The sequence below is a fragment of the Adiantum capillus-veneris genome, chromosome 18 (assembly GCF_014529385.1).
Source record: "Adiantum capillus-veneris isolate H3 chromosome 18, ASM1452938v2, whole genome shotgun sequence".
Taxonomy (NCBI): Eukaryota; Viridiplantae; Streptophyta; class Polypodiopsida; order Polypodiales; family Pteridaceae; genus Adiantum; species Adiantum capillus-veneris.
In genome coordinates, this window is record NC_140948.1 from 23,812,059 (window position 1) to 23,831,666 (window position 19,608).

The 19,608-nt window shown below is 46.1% G+C and overlaps 1 protein-coding gene across 1 annotated transcript in view; it reads left to right on the plus strand.

Moving 5' to 3' along the window:
- The window catches only part of LOC147435349 (uncharacterized), a 154,541-nt gene that overhangs the window by 54,365 nt on the left and 80,568 nt on the right, over window positions 1-19,608 (plus strand). The window lies entirely within an intron of this gene.

The following is a 19,608-nucleotide window of genomic DNA, read 5'->3' on the forward strand; positions in this document are numbered from 1 at the left end:
CTGAATCATGAAAAGGTATGGTTATTGTATGGCCTACTCACATTTCACAATTTGCATGCCCTATTTCACACTAAAAGCTTTTTTTTAATAAAAAATACCACAATGCCATGTTCGCCGCCCTAGTAGAGAGAGAGAGAGAGAGAGAGAGAGAGAGAGAGAGAGAGAGAGAGAGAATTATCGTCCACGGAGGTCAGATATGACCCATGGGACCAAAACAAAACATTACAACGCATTTCTAGTCGGTGAAGGCAATTGATACATATCAGTTAAGGACTGAGAGTCCATCAAAAGGGTAAAAGAAAAAGAACAAAACCTAGGGGGGGTCCCTTGCGGTGAGAGTCGGCTTGGGAGTTCGAAACTCTTGGATGATAGCTTTACCGCCTTGGTAAATTGCCCATTTACCTTGTTTGCGGGCTTCATGCATCTTCTATAGCTCGCTTGTTTTAATCTTGAGTTGAGTCACGGTCAGTTCCTCTGCAATCTAAATCTTTTTTCCCTTGAGAAGACGGGATTGGCATAATAGCTTCATCCGCTCTTCTTTATCCTTGAGAGTGAGGATACAATGCCCAGGTGGCACGTGCCTATGTGTCATTGATCCAAGTGATGGTTTGTGTGTGTGTGAGAGAGAGAGAGAGAGAGAGAGAGAGAGAGAGAGAGAGAGAGAGATGAAATAAAATGAAATGTTATATTAACGTCTTCGAAAGGCCAAAGTGACCTATGAGACCAGAGAGTTACAATGTGGTGGATCTGATACAAAGTCAGAGTAACAAAAATAACAACAATAACAACATAACAAAACGAGCTATAAATACAATGGAAACCTAGGCCGTTTAATGTGGACTAAACAGCTGGCTGGGATAGCTAAATAGCTAAATAGCTAAATCATAGGAGATCCAGCATCGGTCGCCGGCGGATCTCATCAATCTCTTCCATGGTCAGTAGTCTGACCGGGCGTCGTGCATGCCTGGCCAAAGTGATCCAATTCTTCTGATACACCCTCCATCGATGTTGGGTGGTCCTCCGCAGTCGTGGGCATCTGGATCTCCCCAGCTCAAATGCTCGGTCGATTAGTGCACCTCTGCTGTGAGATAGATGTGAGCTCTGTTGTGGTAGTAACTCCTCCGGCTATCCATTGTCTGTTCTAAATAAATCTGTGATCCGTCTCTGAGACTGGCTAGCCGCTCCTCTCATCAGGCTCTCCCTGTGTCTGCACAGCTCGAGCAAAAACAAACCCAAGCATCTCTGATCTTTGTACCCCATGACTCTAGAGAGTGGTCCAAAACCCTCTCTGAACAAGCAATGGAAGGGACCTCGTATCTCGTGGTAGACGGGGCAGCGGCATGTGTTGTGCAACTCTGTCTCAGGCTCCATATCACACAAGGGGCATGTCCTGGCCTCTGCTGGCACTCCGTTGTATCTCCCAGTCTCAATCTGCAGCTGGTGTGAAAATGTGCATATCTGGCCAATAGCACATCGTATCCCATGAGACAGGTGGGTGTCCATGTATCTGGGTCTTGTCACAAAACCGTCCTCCGTAAGCTGGAGAAGATGCTCTCTGTAGAAAGCCATCTTCGTGCCCCGCTCATGTGCTGGTTGTATCCATGTCATCCTGGTGTCTAGCTGAGTCAAGTCTTGGCGGATGAGCCCGGTGATCTCGGACTGTGTAAGAGTTAGAGATGGTGCATCCAGTGAGTATTGGAAGGGTGGCAATCTGTCTATGCTGGACCCATACTGCTGAAACCATGATGCCATCTCCCCATACCAGCATGCTGTATCTCCCTGCATGGCTAACTGTCGAGAGGACTCAAGTGCAAGGTGTGCATATCCGTCTCTAGGAAGTTCCCATATGCAGTGTATGAAGGAGATTGATCTGGTGAGCGCCTCAACCACTAGTGGTGGGGCCGTCAACTTTGCTCGGATAACGTCTCGTGCGACCCGACCTCTCATGATGATCCAAAGAAGGTCCCCATATCTCAGCTCCATAGAGCAATGCATAAGCCACCAAAGTGTCAAAGAGCCATTGCTTCGTCCGAGGCTCCTGAAAGTGGACCTGCGAACACATCCTCTGCAATCTACCCAAAGCTGCATGGGCTCTAGTCAATCTGGTCTCTGCTGCCCTCCTTAATGAAAATGTTGGTCCACTAAAAACCACTTTAAGGTAAGTGTAAGCATCTGTATACTCCACTGTCTCCTGGCCCTATGTGAATGTAGATGCTGACCTTCTGATCCACTATGGGGTGGTATTAAACACCATAACCTTGGTTTTACCAAGGTTGACAGACAAACCACTTTCGTGGGCAAACGTATGCAAAGCATCCAAGTGATGTTGCATCCCCTCCGGGGAGTCGGAGATCAACACAATATCATCCGCATATAACAATAGTTGAATCCATGTCCGTGCCAATTGTGCACCTCTATCACCATCGCTCTCAATGTAGTAAGCAACTTCATCCACATACATACCGAATAGAGTAGGAGAGAGCAGGCAACCCTGCTTCACCCCAATAGTGGAGTGAACCGGTGTAGATAGACCCTCTGAGGTACGTACATGCCCCACTATTGACCTGTATAATGCCATGATCCCCCAAATGAGCTCTGTGGGTACTCCCATCTCTTGTAGTCTGCGTATCAATATAGCTCTGGGTACTGTGTCAAATGCTTTGCGGAAGTCCACAAAGCTACAATAGATCCTTCTCCCATGTGATCTACCCTCCTCAATGATGGTTCTGAGTGTCAAGATATGTTCAAGAGTAGAAAAGCCTCTCCTGAACCTTGTCTGCCCGGCTGCGCGTAACCCTCTCCCTCTCTGCCCATCTACTGAGCTGCTGCTCAAGAATGGATGTGTACAACCGTGCCAATGTGTGTCCAATCATGATAGTGCGATAATTCCTAGGCTCCAGAGGGTCTCCTGACTTTAAGATAGGCACAATAGTAGATAGGCTCCAAGTATCAGGCAAGCCTTCACACATGGCGCTGTTAAACATAACTGCCAGAAGCTCTGCTAGTAGATCTCTGGCATGCATGAAATGCTCAGCCACTAAGCCATCATCGTCATATGCTCTCCCAGTCCTCATCTTGTCAATTGCCTTTTTCACCATCTCAACGGTGAAAAAAGCACATGCTTGTGGGCATGGATTGGGAGGGTCAGGAAGGGGCGGTTGTCCAAGACCTGTGTACAAAGATGAAGCGTACTGGCCCCAGGTTTCTGTAGAGGTAATGGCAGGGGTGGAAGAGTGCTCATGAAAGAGCCGCCATGCCTCTTGTGAGTCCCGACTCAAGAATAGCTGGTATAGATCTTGCTCTAGTCGAGCCAAAAAAGCCCTCTTCTTCTGCCGCACTAGGCGTCAGAAGTCAATCTGTGACTGTTTGTGAGTGATGTCCCCCAAAAGCACCTCCCTCTGAAGTTCGGCTCTAGTATCCCGGCATTCCGCATCATACCAACTGTCTTGCGGCATGCTCCCAGAACGGCGTCTCTGCTCAGGCTGAGTGTGTGGATATGCCTCTGCTGCTGCCTCATGTAATGTATGTGTCAGTATAGTAGTAAGCTCTTCCAGAGGTCGCCGTGGCTCCTTAGTGCACAACCGTCTGTAGATCCCATCTATATATACAGAGCCCGTCTCCCGCGTGAAGGTGTAGCTAGTAGGTGCGGCTGCCTGTGGACTGTGTGCTACATTAAACCGAAAAGGGATGGTCATCGATAGAAGGGCATGATCCACCGCCACCCCAACACGTCTGGGTCCAACCATGAGATCCTGGATACTAGAGATGACGCTCGGCTGTGCCATGCAATAATCCACTGTGCTGGCTCCATGTCTGTGTGGAAAGCATGTAAAACCTCCCGCAACGGGAAATCTCTGTAGTCCATTCAAGATGGCCAGTCCATGTGCAGTTCCCATGTCTATCAAGTGTCGTCCATACTCAGTATGTTCCACATCTTGTGATAGTCTAGACACGCCCGTCTCTACAGCATCCAGCTCTCTCAGCATCTCCTCTGAAGTATCATAGAAGACTGTCCGGTGATGGGCAGTCCTGCATTGAAGTCTCCTAGAATGATAATGTCACCATCTCTAGAGAACTCCCATATGTCATCATCCAAAATAGAAAAGGGGGACAGGCCTCTGGGTGATGCATAGATTGACGTACTCGAGGGAAAGTAGCAAATAGCGATGTAAAGATATCTGACTATCTCTGCTCTCAATCTCACCCACATGCACCTAGCCTGCTCATCTCTGCGGACTGTATGTATCAATGGCTGCAACTCCTCTCTGAATAACACTGCCACTCCCTCCGAGCCCCACCCTCTGTGCTTTGATCGCGTCTCCTAACTGCGGGCTGTCTCCCATTTGTATCCACTGATGATGTGAGGCATAGATTGCCCAAGGGCCTGATGTGTCTCAGAGTAGAAGATGATGTCTCTTCCAGTAAAACTATCCTCAAAAGCACCCACATCAAGGCGCATAGATCCATTACAATTCCAAGCGGCAACTTTGAGTGTGGCGCGTCGCTTTAGTATTACCACTCTTCCATCTCGGTAGAAGGCAATCTTTCCTTTTTCCCTTGCCGCTCTAATCTCCGGCATTACCTTCTATATATGAGCGATCTGCGAGAGGGTAAGATCATCCCTGAGAAAGATGCCCGTCTTCTTAAGAGTTTGCCTTTTCTTCAAAAAGTCCTTCGCTTCCACGGAGGGAAAGCGAAGAATGAGTGCCCTTTCTTTCGAGGTTTCCCCATTGCTTACATTTTTCTTGTTGCCCACTCTCCAAGCTCTTGTGTGCATCGGTTCATGAACCCCCATCAAGGCCATGAGTTCTTTTACCTCTTCATCCACATTATCTTTGTCTTTAAGGCCGCAAATTCTCACATGTGAAGCGCGCACACATCTTCTTTGCTCCTCCTCTAGTGTCCGATTAATAATAGTGGGTGTGGACGTGGGCGTTATTTCCTTGCCTTTTCCTTTCTTGGCAACCTCGATCCATTTCTCGGCTTCATCCGCCTTCTGTTGAGTCTTTGTAATAACATCCACCCAAGAAGTCGTCATTTCTTTGTGCTGCTCTTCTCCCTGTTTGATGGTTCGTACTTGCTCTTGATTGTGTTCTTCTATTACTGAGGGTTGCAATTCTCCCTCTTCAAGCGTGTTTCTTGATCGTGCTTCAGCGAGATCCTTCTTGAGTGATGCAATCTCTTCATCTTAAGCCGTCACACGATCTTCTAGTGCATTTATCTTGCTACTTGAATCAATACACGTCCTTCGAGCATTTTATTGTGCCCAGTAGGTTGCGGTTCATCTTGCTAATGGTTTCCGTCATTTCTTCTTTGCACTTTTGAATGGCATCCTCTAAGGGGTTGGCCTTATCATTCGATTTCCTCATGCTTAATCTCTGCCAGCGGGAGCCACACTATGCGCACATACGTTTCCACATTATGCACATCTTTTTTTTTTTTTCTTTCCCCCCCTCCCCCCTACACGCGCAAGTTTTCTCTCTCTATGCGTGTAGGTTTTTTTTTCCCCTCTCTACGCGTGCAGGTTTGTTTGTTTTTTTTCCTTCCCTCTCTCTACGCACGTAGGTTCTCTCTCTCTACGTGGGCAAAATTTCTCTCTCTACGCGTTCTCTCTCTGCACTTTCTCTTTCTACTCTTTTTATCTATTTCTCTCTACGCTTAAAATTCTTCCCATTTCTCTCTCTACGCACGGGCCCTCTCTCTCTTAACTTTTAACTTCCCTCCCAACTCTCTCTCTACTCACGGGCCAGCAAGGGGCGAAGGGTTAGGTTTGCAGGGAGAGCGCAAGGGGGGCTGGCGGTGCAGAGAGAGCACGAGGGGGGGACGTGGCAGCAGAAGGGAGAGCGCGAGGGGGGGCTGGCGGTGCAGAGGGAGCACGAGGGGAGAGCGAGAGCGCGAGGGGGGCGGCAATGACAAACTCCTCCAAAGTTGCTTCAGGTTGAAGAGTCTCCCTGAGCTTCCGTTGACGTTTTGGGAGAGCCTTCTCCACCCACTTCTTGATCATGAAGTCTCCAGGTTGCTTGGGAAGCTTGGCCACCAGAGACTTTTTTCTTGTCATTACTTCTGCAAATGTCTCATCTGGCTGGAGCACCAAATTTGCCAACTCAACTAAGACTTTTTCTTGAAAGTCACCTGGTCTGAAAGCTTCACAGAACTGTCGCCTTAGTGTTGCCCAAGTTGTATAGTGGTTCTTTGCAAATTGACTGTACCATTTGTCTGCTAAGCCAGCCAAGGTGCACTGAAAGAGCACTAAGTAGGCATCTTCTTTGTTTAGGCCCCAACCTCTATAGAGGGATACAAACCTCTTAGCGTGGTCGTCTGCATCCTTGGTGGAGAGTCCTTTGAGAGTCGGAAACTTGATGTTCACCTTAGCAAGAACGCTTGTCAGCTCCTCCATGGCAGCCCGCTCAGGAGCCTGTTGCTCTAGAGCGTGTTGTAGCAGAGCTGGTGGAAAGTGTACTGGGGAAGGTGACTTGCGAGCTGAAGAACTGTTTGAGGGAGTGGAGGTAGATGGTTGGGAGGGTAGGGGTAGCAGGGCTGGTGGACTTCTACTTGGCACGAAACTTTGGCGCTTTTTGTGGTAGTACTTCAAAGGGCTCAGTAGTGGGCTTTGTCGATCTTTAGACTGCCTTGTATGTGTCATGCAATAGCAACAAACCCACCCAACCTCTTAGGTAGGAAGACCCATGAACTCTAAACCCACTGGGCTAGACTCGACCTGACCAGCTGAACTTGACACAGACTAGACCAGGCAAGACTAGGGGAGACAAAGGCCGACTGTGCTCGACCAGCTAGACTAGTTAGACTTGCTGACTAGAAGGGCGAGTAGACCAGCTCAATTAGTTAGACCAGCTAACTAGACCAAGACCAAGGCTAGAGACTAGACGAAAACCAGGTAGACCAGCTAGACAAAGGCGAGGACTAGCGAGACCAAGTTGGACGAGGGCGAGGGTGTACATACCAAAGGCAAGAGACTAGACCAAAACCAGGTAGATCAGCTAGACAAAGGCGAGAACCAGCGAGACCAAGTTGGACGAGGGTGAGTTGTACAATCGGGAATAGACTAACCAGTTAACCAATTACACCTTCGACAATGATGATGCACTATGTACCGCAGCGGAGTGAGATTTTAGTTGAAGTCCCATTGGGCGTGCCAAAAATGAGAGCACCTGTAGCAAGAATAGTGTGTCGTGCTCTCTACTATGGGTGCTCCTTAGTGCAATGTGCAAGAACCCTCACTCCAACATAATGAAAACACCATGAACAATGAACAACAGAGCAAACTCAAATTACTCAACTAACTATGAACAGCATGGGATTCGACTTTTTATTGGCTGAAATTTCCCTACTCTAGCCCAATTTTGGCAGCATAACGGCGGTAGAAGTCATCATGGTCAAGAACCCAAGTGAATGGTGATTTCCCACACACTATAGAGCACTTTTATAAAACTGGCGAGAATTTACAGCATGTTGAATTCTCTGTTTTTGGCCTCTAATTTGCACCAAAACACATGTTTGATGATTCCCTAGCTTCCCTAAAGCTCCTTGGACATTTAGGCATCAAAATTTATCAAAACCCTAAACTTGCAAAAAATTACAGCAAACTGAAAATCCTTGTTTTTTTGCTCCGATTCGTGAGCCTTCACTTTTGGATAGCCCTCGAGCTCCCGCACCTGTAGGGTTACTTGATCCTTGATTTAGACAATATTTCTCGCGAGGAATCTCTCTAAATCGGCTTGTTAGCGCGTGTAATTTGAATCGGTGATTAGCTGATTCAGTATCTGTGCAATAGGCTCTTGCCTTGGCAATCGAGCATAGAATCCCCACGATTGTGCATAACAAATATAATACCCTTGAGCTAGGCATCACAAATATGTATTCAATAGGGGAGAGAGATGTACGAGAGTGGAATTATCAAGGTACGTAAGACAAAGGAGAAGGCAAGCTTTCCATTGAAGCTGTGAACCTGCACACACACACACACACACACACACACACACTGAAGTGCACAATGAAGCCTCAAATCAGCCCGCATCGATTTTGAGCGCTGTTAGGTGCAGCGGAATGAATGTTTGCGCTTTGCTCAAGATGAGTGCTCCGAACTGTGCTCAAGGTTCCTTTTAGTTCTTATGGAAGGGAAAGCCTTCCGTTCTTAATGGAAAGTGCTATGATCACAAACAAAGTGAATGGACACTGCGCGTGCAAGTGAATGAGACTGAGAGATAGAGAGAGAAGAGAGATACGACACCAGAGACGACGTAAAACCCTCCTCCGAAGGCCCCACTCTCGTCGGCGAGAGTGGTCTACTTATGATTGCACAAAGTGGTACAATGACTATGCAATGGACTGATGCAATCTGGGACTATGCCGATGACGACGACGACTTTAGGGCTGAAATTTGGGATCTTCTAACCGCTGAAAATCTGCTGTTTTGGGGCTGTTTCGAATGGCTGAAAAACGCTGGTTTGCTGCTACTGTTGAGGCTGAAAATCGCTGGTTTGCTGATGCTGAATTTGCTGTAGTTTAGGGCTGACAATGCTGATCATATGCTGCGTTTTGTGCTGCCAACGATCAAGGTTGAAAACGCTGCCTCTTGCAAAAACGCAAAGCTGATGTGCTTCTACTAACGCTAGGGAAAACGCTAGGGTCGAGGACAAGGCTGGCGGTGATGGCAATGGAAAAACGCCAGGGCTGTTGGTATGGCTAGCGACAGATGAAATGCTAGGGCTGAATCTGCTGATGGCGATCAATAGGGCTGAAAACGCCAAGTGGGGAAACTGTCTGGCGATGAAGGGAGTCTTCAACGCTAGGGGTTCTGCGGGGTTCTTGTTGAGAAGGTGCCTATTGAGCGGTGCTCCTGCTGCCTCTTTTGCCAGAAAGTGCTAACTTGGGTTTGCTTATATATTAACTTAGCAAAATTGCCCTACCTACTTTTGTTGGAAAGTCACTTAAAAATAATAAGTGAAAAATACCAAAAATAGGGGAAATAGGCTAAATGCACTGGAAAATTCCCCTGACTGAATCTGATGGATTCTGAAGGGAATACTGATGATCATGCTGTGTGCAACTAGAGGATATGCATCTATGCTAAGTGACTGGGCATGCACGGTCTACGAATATACTCACAAAAGTGCCATATCACTTCTAAATCTAGACTGACTGGACTGACTGAACTCTGATCATGCTGTAGCTTGTCCACGGACACATAGGGTTGGATGTGTCACGTGACATCCCCTCCTTTTCAAAGTGAGGTACCGGTACCGGACTGTATGGCCTATGCTTGGTGCTCATACTTTTATGTGCTCGTTCGGAAATTGTGTCATGCCAAGGAAGAGACATGGAATGTGACGTCCTTGAATGCATACTTTTCAGCTTTTCATGAGAAATCCTCATACATTCGTGCTCATCCATGAGAGAAACGTGCTCAACATACAATATGTCATGGCTAGGAAAAGGGATCACATAACGATGTTGACTAAAATACAGGAAACGATCACGAATGAAACATTCGAACAATGCGTGCGTATCAATCATGCGAACACATAATACTTCCTGTGAGGGTTCTTTGGACCTAGGCTCGAGAGCCAAGATCGATCCTTCGTGATTGATCAAATGTGCAACGAGGATAGCTTTGCTAGAAAAAGCATCAACTAACACTCCATCCTTGTGAACAATCACATCTTCTTCATTCAACTCATCATGCTTGTGAGAAATCACATCTTGATCATGCAAATCATCATGCTTGTCTTTATCATCCAAACCATCATGCAAATTATTATCATTCAAATCATCATGCTTCTCATAATCATGCAAATCCTGTGTATCATGTTGTGGAGAAAAAGAGACTGAGAGAGTCTCCTTTTCCTGAATCCTTTCAATCTTGTCTTGCATATTAGAAATGAGAGATGGAGAATGAGCAATGTCCTCTCCATGAATGACAATAGGAGAACCACTTGTGGCATTGAGAGTTATAGTGTTAGTCATAAAATCCATGAGAGCGTCATTATCACGAAACCATCTAGTGCCCAAAATTATATCACATCCTGAGAGAGGAGAAACAACAAATCTTCTAGTGAAGGCAGTCCTTTGAATTGCAAACAACACATCAAGGCACTCGTCCGTGATGAGAGCGTCCATACCGGGACGAAAGCCAGAGACTTCGATAGGAGATCTTGGACTAACTTCGAGGCGGGCTCTCTCAACAAGAGAGGAACTGATCACATCATGCATACTACTTGAGTGAAACAATATGACAAAACGGTGCCCCGACGTACGACCATAACATTTAATGAGAGAATCATCAATGGGAGGGTCATGAGAAGCTTGGGGCACACTCGTGTTATCATTAACTGCATTGACAGAGGAAGTGGGTTCTGTGGATTCTTTAGATTCATTCGATTCAAGCTTAGGACATGTTCTTTTTATGTGACTCTTAATGTGACAATGAAAACAACGACCTTCCTTAGAATAAGTGCTTTGTTCTTCCGACGTGATGTATCCTTCTACAATTTCTTGTGCTACCTTTTCATCTGGAGTAAGTTTAGGTTTAGCAATTGTGTTAGCCTTACCCTTAGATTCATTGGAAGAATTTTTTTCTGAGAGACTGTTGGAAGATTGGTTAGAAGAGTTACCATTCTTACCGTTCTGAGGGTTCTGAGAAGTCTGCGAGGTACTTGTGGAAGTCTTGTTCTCCTTAAGCTTTCCCTTGTTGTGCTTCATCTCCTGTGCGAGCAATCGCTACCTTTTTGTTGAGATCGATTGGATCGAGAACCTCAACATCGTACTTGATATACTCGTCCAATCCAAAGAGAAAAGCTTCTTTGCGCTCATCATCCAATTTTCGTAATTGAGTACCTAGCTGCAAAACACGATTAGAAAAAGACATAACCGGCATATCATTTTGCTTGAGGGAGTGCCAATCCTCCTTCAATCGTGCGAGGTACTGAGGTGACATAAAGCGCGCCTTGAGCTTGTCTTGGAAATCAGCCCAATCGAAGGAAAGGGGTGTGAATCCGTCGGCTTCCTCTAGGTGCGCGGCTAGCTGTGCCTCTTGTCATGCGTGGTACCAATTAATGGCATCACCGGCAAGGTACATAGCTGCCGTCAAAACCTTGCTATTTCCTGTCTTCTTAGTTGTCGCAAAATAAGCATTAAATTGATGCAGCCAAGAATGAATAACCGTAGCATCCATCTTACCGTCATACTTACTGAAAGTTAACTTCTCTGTGACTAAATGGTTGGAATCCGCATCGTGGCTTGCGCCACTTGAGGAACTCCCACGATCTTTGGGTGGTTCGGTCTTCGAGGCTAGCACTTGTCGAAGCAATTCTTGAGTGTGTAGCTCTCTTAGGGCGGCACGCTCGGCCTCTTCCCTTTCTGCTTTTCGGTCATTTCTTTCATCGCGCTCGTGTTCGAAAGCAAGGGGATTGGTTTCTTGTTGTGCCAACGCAACTCAATTCGCTTCTTGTTGTTGTAGTGCGTTTCTTTTATTTCGTTCCATCGTAATGCGAGTCGCTTCTTGTTGTGCCAGCATCATGTCCATCATTGACTTGACCATCATCTCCATAGGAGTTAGTACAACTGGTTTCGTAGATGGCGAAGGGGGAGGGTTGGAAAAATCTCCTGGTGGGGAGAAATCTTCGCCGCCTCTCTCATGCTCATCACCTGTATGCAAAGTATCCATTCCGCTTTGGGTGACGACCATGCACTATGATCTTTGGTTCTGAAGTTCACGAGGAACTTGGGTTCTTGAGGGTCTTGGGTTCTTGGGTTCTTGAGGTTCTTGAGGTTTTCTTTCGCTTGCAAACCGTGTTGGAAAAGGATCTTCTCTTCACCCGAGTTCTACTCTTTTCCATGGGCGCACCCCTTGGAGGCCTTGGGCTCACACCAAGGTCGCTTTTTCCCACCTCACGTCGATTGGCCGGCCGCTAAGTGCACGGTCCGCTCTCAATGAGTGAAAGAGACACAAGGGGAGGCTGGACAAGCCCTTCTTTCTTGGGATTCCTGTCACTCTTCAACAAAACATGATTAGGAATCGACACGCCCAAGCGAACTTGGGTTCGTGCGACCTCAACAAACAAAAAAAATTCTTGTGGTTCTTTCCTTGAGTGATACAGAACACTGCCAAAGCTCTGATACCAATGGTAGGTGCAGCGGAATGAATGTTTGCGCTTTGCTCAAGATGAGCGCTCCGGACTGTGCTCAAGGTTCCTTTTAGTTCTTATGGAAGGGAAAGCCTTCCGTTCTTAATGGAAAGTGCTATGATCACAAACAAAGTGAATGGACACTGTGCGTGCAAGTGAATGAGACTGAGAGATAGAGAGAGAAGAGAGATACGACACCAAAGACGTTGTAAAACCCTCCTCCGAAGGCCCCACTCTCGTCGGCGAGAGTGGTCTACTTATGATTGCACAAAGTGGTACAATGACTATGCAATGGATTGATGCAATCTAGGACTATGCCGATGACGACGACGGTGATGACGACGACGACTTTAGGGCTGAAATCTGGGATCTTCTAATCGCTGAAAATCTGCTGTTTTGGGGCTGTTTTGAATGGCTGAAAAACGCTGGTTTGCTTCTACTGTTGAGGCTGAAAATTGCTGGTTTGCTGATGCTGAATTTGCTGTCGTTTAGGGCTGACAATGCTGATCATATGCTGCGTTTTTGTGCTGCCAACGATCAAGGTTCAATAACGCAAGGCTGATGTGCTTCTACTAACGCTAGGGAAAACGCTAGGGCTGAGGACAAGGCTGGCGGTGATAGAAATGGAAAAACACCAGGGCTGTTGGTATGGCTAGCGACAGGTGAAACGCTAGGGCTGAATCTGCTGATGGCGATCAATAGGGCTGAAAACGCGAAGTGGGGAAACTGTCTGGCGATGAAGGGAGTCTGCAACGCCAGGGGTTCTGCAGGGTTCTTGCTGAGAAGGTGCCTGTTGAGCGGTGCTCCTGCTGCCTCTTTTGCCAGAAAGTGCTAACTTGGGTTTGCTTATATATTAACTTAGCAAAATTGCCCTACCTACTTTTGTTGGAAAGTCACTTAAAAATAATAAGTGAAAAATACCAAAAATAGGGAAAATAGGCTAAATGCACTGGAAAATTCCCCTGACTGAATCTGATGGATTCTGAAGGGAATACTGATGATCATGCTGTGTGCAACTAGAGGATATGCATCTATGCTAAGTGACTGGGCATGCACGGTCTACGAATATACTCACAAAAGTGCCATATCACTTCTAAATCTAGACTGACTGGACTGACTGAACCCTGATCATGCTGTAGCTTGTCCACGGACGCATAGGGTTGGATGTGTCACGTGACAAGCGCCCCCACAAGCTGGGCCCTATGTTTTTGGTGCCTATCCATGACATGTGTGGAGTTTGCCTCTATTGGTTTAATTCCTAATCCCCTCCAACTTATGAAGTTTTGTCCAAAGGGGCCTAAAAGACTTTAGCTAAGCCTAGCCACTTCTTTACTAGTTAGATTTCAGAGTTGATCGGCCCAACTATCTCGTGGCTGCCTGTCCTTGACCACAACAAGTGAAACTCTCGGCCAACGGCTATTTTACACTGGCCATGCAATGTCTAAGCATTTGTGATTTCATAAAGAGGGTCCCAAAAATTAAGGGAAGGAAACCAACAAATGAAGTTAGTGTTTGTCATAGTCTCGTGACATCAAACTTCTCCCCTCCACTCCTTCGGTACATGGACATACACATCGCTCCCAAATATCCGAAATGAGAGACACCGGGCGTTGTACCAAAGTAAGCTTCAAACAGGGTCTTCCGTGAAATTGAAGAGGTTAGAGATCGGTTTATGGTTTGAAGTGCCTCCTCCTATAAAGACTTTGGCAGGTCTCGATTCTAAAGCATAGTCTACGCCATCTTAACCACTATCCTATTCTTCTAGTCCACAACTCCATTCTCTGAGGGTGATCCGGTACTCGCTAGCTCCAGCTTGATGCCATGGTCCGCACAAAATTGAATAAATGCTTTGGATGTAAGCTCTCCACCTTTGTCCGATCAAATTATCTTCAACACTTCATTGCTTTCCTTCTCCACAAGAGCATGCCAATTCTTGAAGAAACCAAATGCCTCTAACTTGTGTTGTAGAAAATATACCCAAGTAAAGCGATTGAATCATCCACTAGCAACATGAAATAAAGAGCTCTGCCTAGGGAAGGATTGTGCATAGGTCCATAAAGGTCAGTGTGAACCATCTCCAAAACCGCAATATCTTGGCGTGTAAAGTGCTTCTGAATAGCCTCTCTATGTTGCTTCCCACAAATGCAAGTAATGCATTTACCATGCTTACTCTTAACATCTGGTAAGCCTTTGAGCATTTGTTCACGAAAAGCAAGTCGAAGAGCATCATTGTTCAAAAGACCAAACCTACAATGCCATAAATCACCTATGGGAATCCTCATCGATGAAGAAAGAACATGTGGCCCGTAGAGACCATTCTGCACTTTGCCCTCTCTGACCTCCTTGTCGGAGTCTCAATCCCGAACAGACACCGCATCCTGTGTGAAGATCACCTCCATGCCAAGCTCGCATGTTTCATCAATGCACAGACATAAGATGGAATCCCAACTTTGGAGCATAAAGTACCTTGGAGGTATATGCATATTTCCTCTTCCATCTGGAATCAACGCCATACAACCCTCATTGTGAATAGGAATGTTAGATTTGTTGCGAATGAAAATAGTACCACAATGCGCCGCATGTTGGACAAAAGCTCCTTCGAAGGTGTCATGTGGCATGAGGCACCACTATCCAAAATCCAATTACAACCATCTCTAACCCCAAGAGCCGTCTCAACCTCCGATGTCCGTGGAGAGTCCTCTGAGGGTAGAATCTCCGAATGAACAAAGGCTAGTGATTGCACCGCCGCCGTCGTAGAAGTCGAAGCATCTCCAACTCGTTATGGACACTTCTAGCAATAATGGTTCTTTTCCCCACAATGATTGCAATGCCGATTCACCTTTAAGGCATCCTTTTCAACATCACACTTCTTTGGATTGTTGTTGCTTTTGTTCTTACGCTTCCGTTTCTTGTTGTTGTTGGAAGAACCGGCCAAGGCTTTAGAGCCTGCACTCTTCCCTATATTGAATCGCTCCTCCTGGTCCAACACCATCTGTTAGGTGCAACGGAATGATTGTTTGCGCTTTGCTCAAGATGAGTGCTCTGAACTGTGCTCAAGGGTTCCTTTTAGTTCCTATGGAAGGGAGAGCCTTCCGTTCTTAATGGAAAGTGCTATGATCACGAACAAAGTGAATGGACAATGTGCGTGCAAGTGTATGAGACTGAGAGATAGAGAGAGAAGAGAGATACGACACTAGAGACGTTGTAAAACCCTCCTCCGAAGGCTCCACTCTCGTCGGCGAGAGTGGTCTACTTTTGATTGCACAAAGTGGTACAATGCGTATGCAATGGACTGATGCAACTTGGACTATGCCGATGACGACGACGGTGATGACGACGACGACTTTAGGGCTGAAATCTGTGGTCTTCTATCTGCTGAATTTCGGGACTGTTTGGTGGCTGAAAATGACTGTTTTGGCTGCGTTTTTGAGGGCTGAAGATGGGGGTTCTTTTGCATCCGACTAGGGCTGATGGGCTTGTTAAAAACACTGATCTGCTGTGTTTTTATGCTGCTGAAATCTGCGTTTTTGCTACTGCTGAAGCTACGTTTTTTATGGCTGAAAAACGCTGGCTGAATATGCTGAAAATCGCTAACATCTTGCAGGGTTGCTAGCGTTAGCAAAACGCTGAAGTAGGGCTGCTGAATCTGTGTAAAAACGCCAATGGCTGATTTGCTGGCGATGGCTATAGATGGGGAAAAACGCCAAGGAAGGGGAGGCTTGCTGGCAATGGCTATTGGAGGAAAACGCCAAGAGGGAGATAGGATGGCGCTAGGTCTTGGATGGGGATGGCTCACCAAGAAATGGCTTGGGGAGGTCTTGTTGAGAGAGGGAGGGAGTATCTGTTGCTTGGAAAAGCATGCTGTGCTCCTTGCTCATCTGCCCTATTGTGCTAACTTGGGTTTGCTTATATATTAACTCAGCAAAATTGCCCTACCTACTCTTGTTGGAAAGTCACTTAAAAATAATAAGTGAAAAATACCAAAAATAGGCTAAATGCACTGGGAAATTCCCTTGACTGAATCTGATGGATTCTGGAGGGAATACCGATGATGATGCTGTGTGCAACCAGAGGATATGCATCTACGCTAAGTGACTGGGCATGCACGGTCTACGAATAGACTCACAAAAGTGCCAAATCATTGGTAAATCTAGACTGACTGGACTGATTGAACCCTGATCATGCTGTAGCTTGTCCACGGACACATAGGGCTGGATGTGTCACGTGACATCCCCTCCTGTCCAAAGTGAGGTACTGGTACCGAACTGTATGGCGTTGAGGGAGATTGCCAATAGCATCCGGAATCCTGGAAGGGACTCTTCGTCGACCTACTCTGATGTGTGGGTCGTGCAGTACTTGAACTTCATAAAGGTCTGCAACGCTTGCTTCTTTGGGCCGCGCCGAAAGCGACACAAAGTCTTCTGTGGCTCCTTCCTTGCTTCAACTTCATCGAGAGTCGTGCTTCTTTCTTCTTCAAGAATCTCCATGGTTGAAAATTCCTGAAACCATTTCCAACACAAAACCATGAACATATCTATTCCATGTAAAGTGAAGGAAAAAAAATAGTCTTCTCTAAAGACTGTGCATGCAATGTAGATGAACCAATAGACGGAGTGCCAAACTGTTCACAACACACACGCAAACAATGCGATCGAATCTTTCTCGTATGATCTAGAGCTATCAACTGTGGCAAAACACAATGGAAATGCCCATACGTGGTGCTCATACTTTCATGTGCTCGTTCGGAAACTGTGTCATGCCAAGGAAGAGACATGGAATGTGACTGCCTTACATACATACTTTTTAGCTTTTCATGAAAAATCCGCATACATTCGTGCTCATTCATGAGAGAAACGTGTTCAACAAACAATATGTCATGCCTAGGAAAAGGGATCACATAAAGATGCTGACTAAAATACAAGAAACGATCACGAATGAAACACTCGAACAATGCGTGCATATCAATCACGCGAACACATAATAATTCCTGTGATGGTTCTTTGGATCTAGGCTCGAGAGCCAAGATCAATTCTTCCTGAATGATCGAATTGTCCTGTGGGGGTTCTTTGGACCTCGACTCGAAAGCCAAGATCGGTTCTTCGTGATTGATCGAATCTACAACGAGGTTAGCTTCGTTAGAAAAAGAATCCACTAACTCATCATCCGTGTGAACAATCACGTCATCTTCATGCAAATCATCATGCTTGTGAGAAATCACATCTTGATCATGCAAATCATCATGCTTATCTTTGTCATCCAAACTATCATGCAAATCATTATCATTCAAATCATCATGCTTCTCATAATCATGCAAATCCTGTGTATCATGTTGTGGAGAAAAAGAGACTGAGAGAGTCTCCTTCTCCTGAATCCTTTCAATCTTGTCCTGCATATTAGCAATGAGAGATGGAGAATGAGCAATGTCCTCTCCATTAATGACAATAGGAAAATCACTTTTGGCATTGAGAGTTATAGTGTTAGTCATAAAATCCATGAGAGCGTCATTATCACGAAACCATCGAATGCTCAAAATCATATCACATTCTGAGAGAGGAGAAACAACAAATCTTCTAGTGAAGGCAGTCTGTTGAATTGCAAACAACACATCAAGGTATTCCTCCGTGATGAGAGCGTCCATATCGGGACGAAAGCCAGAGATCTCGGACTAACTTCGAGGCGGGTTCTCTCAACAAGAGAGGAACTGATCACATCATGCATACTACCTGGGTCAAACAATATGACAAAACGGTTTCCCGACGTACGACCATAACATTTAATGAGAGAATCATCAATGGGAGGGTCCTGAATGAGTGCTTCGCATCCAGGGTCCTCAATTGTATCTCTAAGGCTATCAGCTTCTTTGGAGAGATCTGATCATATAGTGAAGAAAGCCATTCAAAATTCACTTCGCGTTCTTCATCAATCATATGTGGCCGATGACAAATGGTGTACTATTGAGGATTACGAGAGATCGGATTCATGCATTGACGCACTCCCATAACTTTGCTCTTGCAAGATCCTTTGGCGTTTGAAAGTTGCTCGAAACAAATCCTCCAAGCTTGTAAGAGTTGACCCGCCATCATGGTCACTTTCCAAATTGCACGATTGTCGCCATTTCATTGCCGATCCAATGGAAAGGTAGGGAGGGTAGGTATCTTGATTGGTTGATCACTTATGTTGGAGTAGAACTGGAACCAATCTCCCCACTCCTTGTTGACGGGTGGTTCACCACTCTGGTTGCAACCTCAGGTTGTACTTCTTCATCATGAACCGAATTCATATCAAAACCATCACTCTTCTCCATCCTGAGAGAACTTGGGCATGTGAGGAGGCTAGGTCGAGGTAGAGAAAGGGAAACCTTGAAATCTGCCCACTACACCCGAAATCAGTCCCAAATGAGTGAAAAATGCAAAAAAAACAGCAAACTGTCTCTTTTTGTCGTGAATTCAGCACCAAAAACTCTCACAGATCATCAATCTGATTCGAGAGCACGCCATGGCTCTTATACTATGTCAAAGGTGCAGCGGGAAAGGGTGAATCATGTGATGACTTGTTTGCAACCGCGAGCAAACCTCCTTTGGGGCTTGGGCAACCAATGGATTTTGGATCTATCGCGATAGATCTTCTCATACACAAGCTTCTAGCGTTGTACCGCCCACCGAACAAGCACGACAATAATTTGCAAGCACACACACTCTGTGTAGGGTTTCCAAGCAGTGGGGAGCGCTAGAGAGGATGAGAGATCAATGCCGGAAAATGAGAGAGAGAGAGAGAGAGAGAGAGAGAGAGAGAGAGAGCCCAAAACGCTAGAAGCTCTGTACTGATCAACTGCCAGAAAGCACAAGGGGAGAGATTGCCTATATAAGCAAATCCTAGATTTGCCCTATCTAGCCAAAAACCCCACGATCCTGATCAAATGGCCTAAAATGCTAGTAAATGTGAACACACATTGAAAGTGACGTGGTACACACATTAATAAAACTCCCTAATCTACCCCTTGGAGATACTGGAGCCACCACCGGATAGGAATCTAAACCTTAAGAGCGCGCCCCCATAGGCCTACTAGAGCTGCTTGTAGGGGGCCCTCCACAACCATTGAACACACCCTATGGACTTTTGCAAGCTGCACTTCCCTCTTCCGTTTATTCTTGCGGTAGCTTGGGGGTGCTTCGACCACCCTCCAGATTGAAGTACCGCGTCTTAACAGGTTGCAGCCAATCTACTGAGCATGCTGACCTACTACAGCTTGCGCTTCTTCTGCCACATCACCAATGTCGTGCGCATGATCATCTGTTCTATGGCTCTATGGGGTACGCCTTTTCTGTGAGAAGAGCCTCTACCCAATGGAAGGTAATCCACTTGGAAATTTCCAAAAACTAGCCAAAGAACTAGTCCCTAGCAAAAGCAATTTATCAAATTATTTAAAGAACTCTCGCTTCTGGCCCTTTCGCCGTCGGCTTCATCT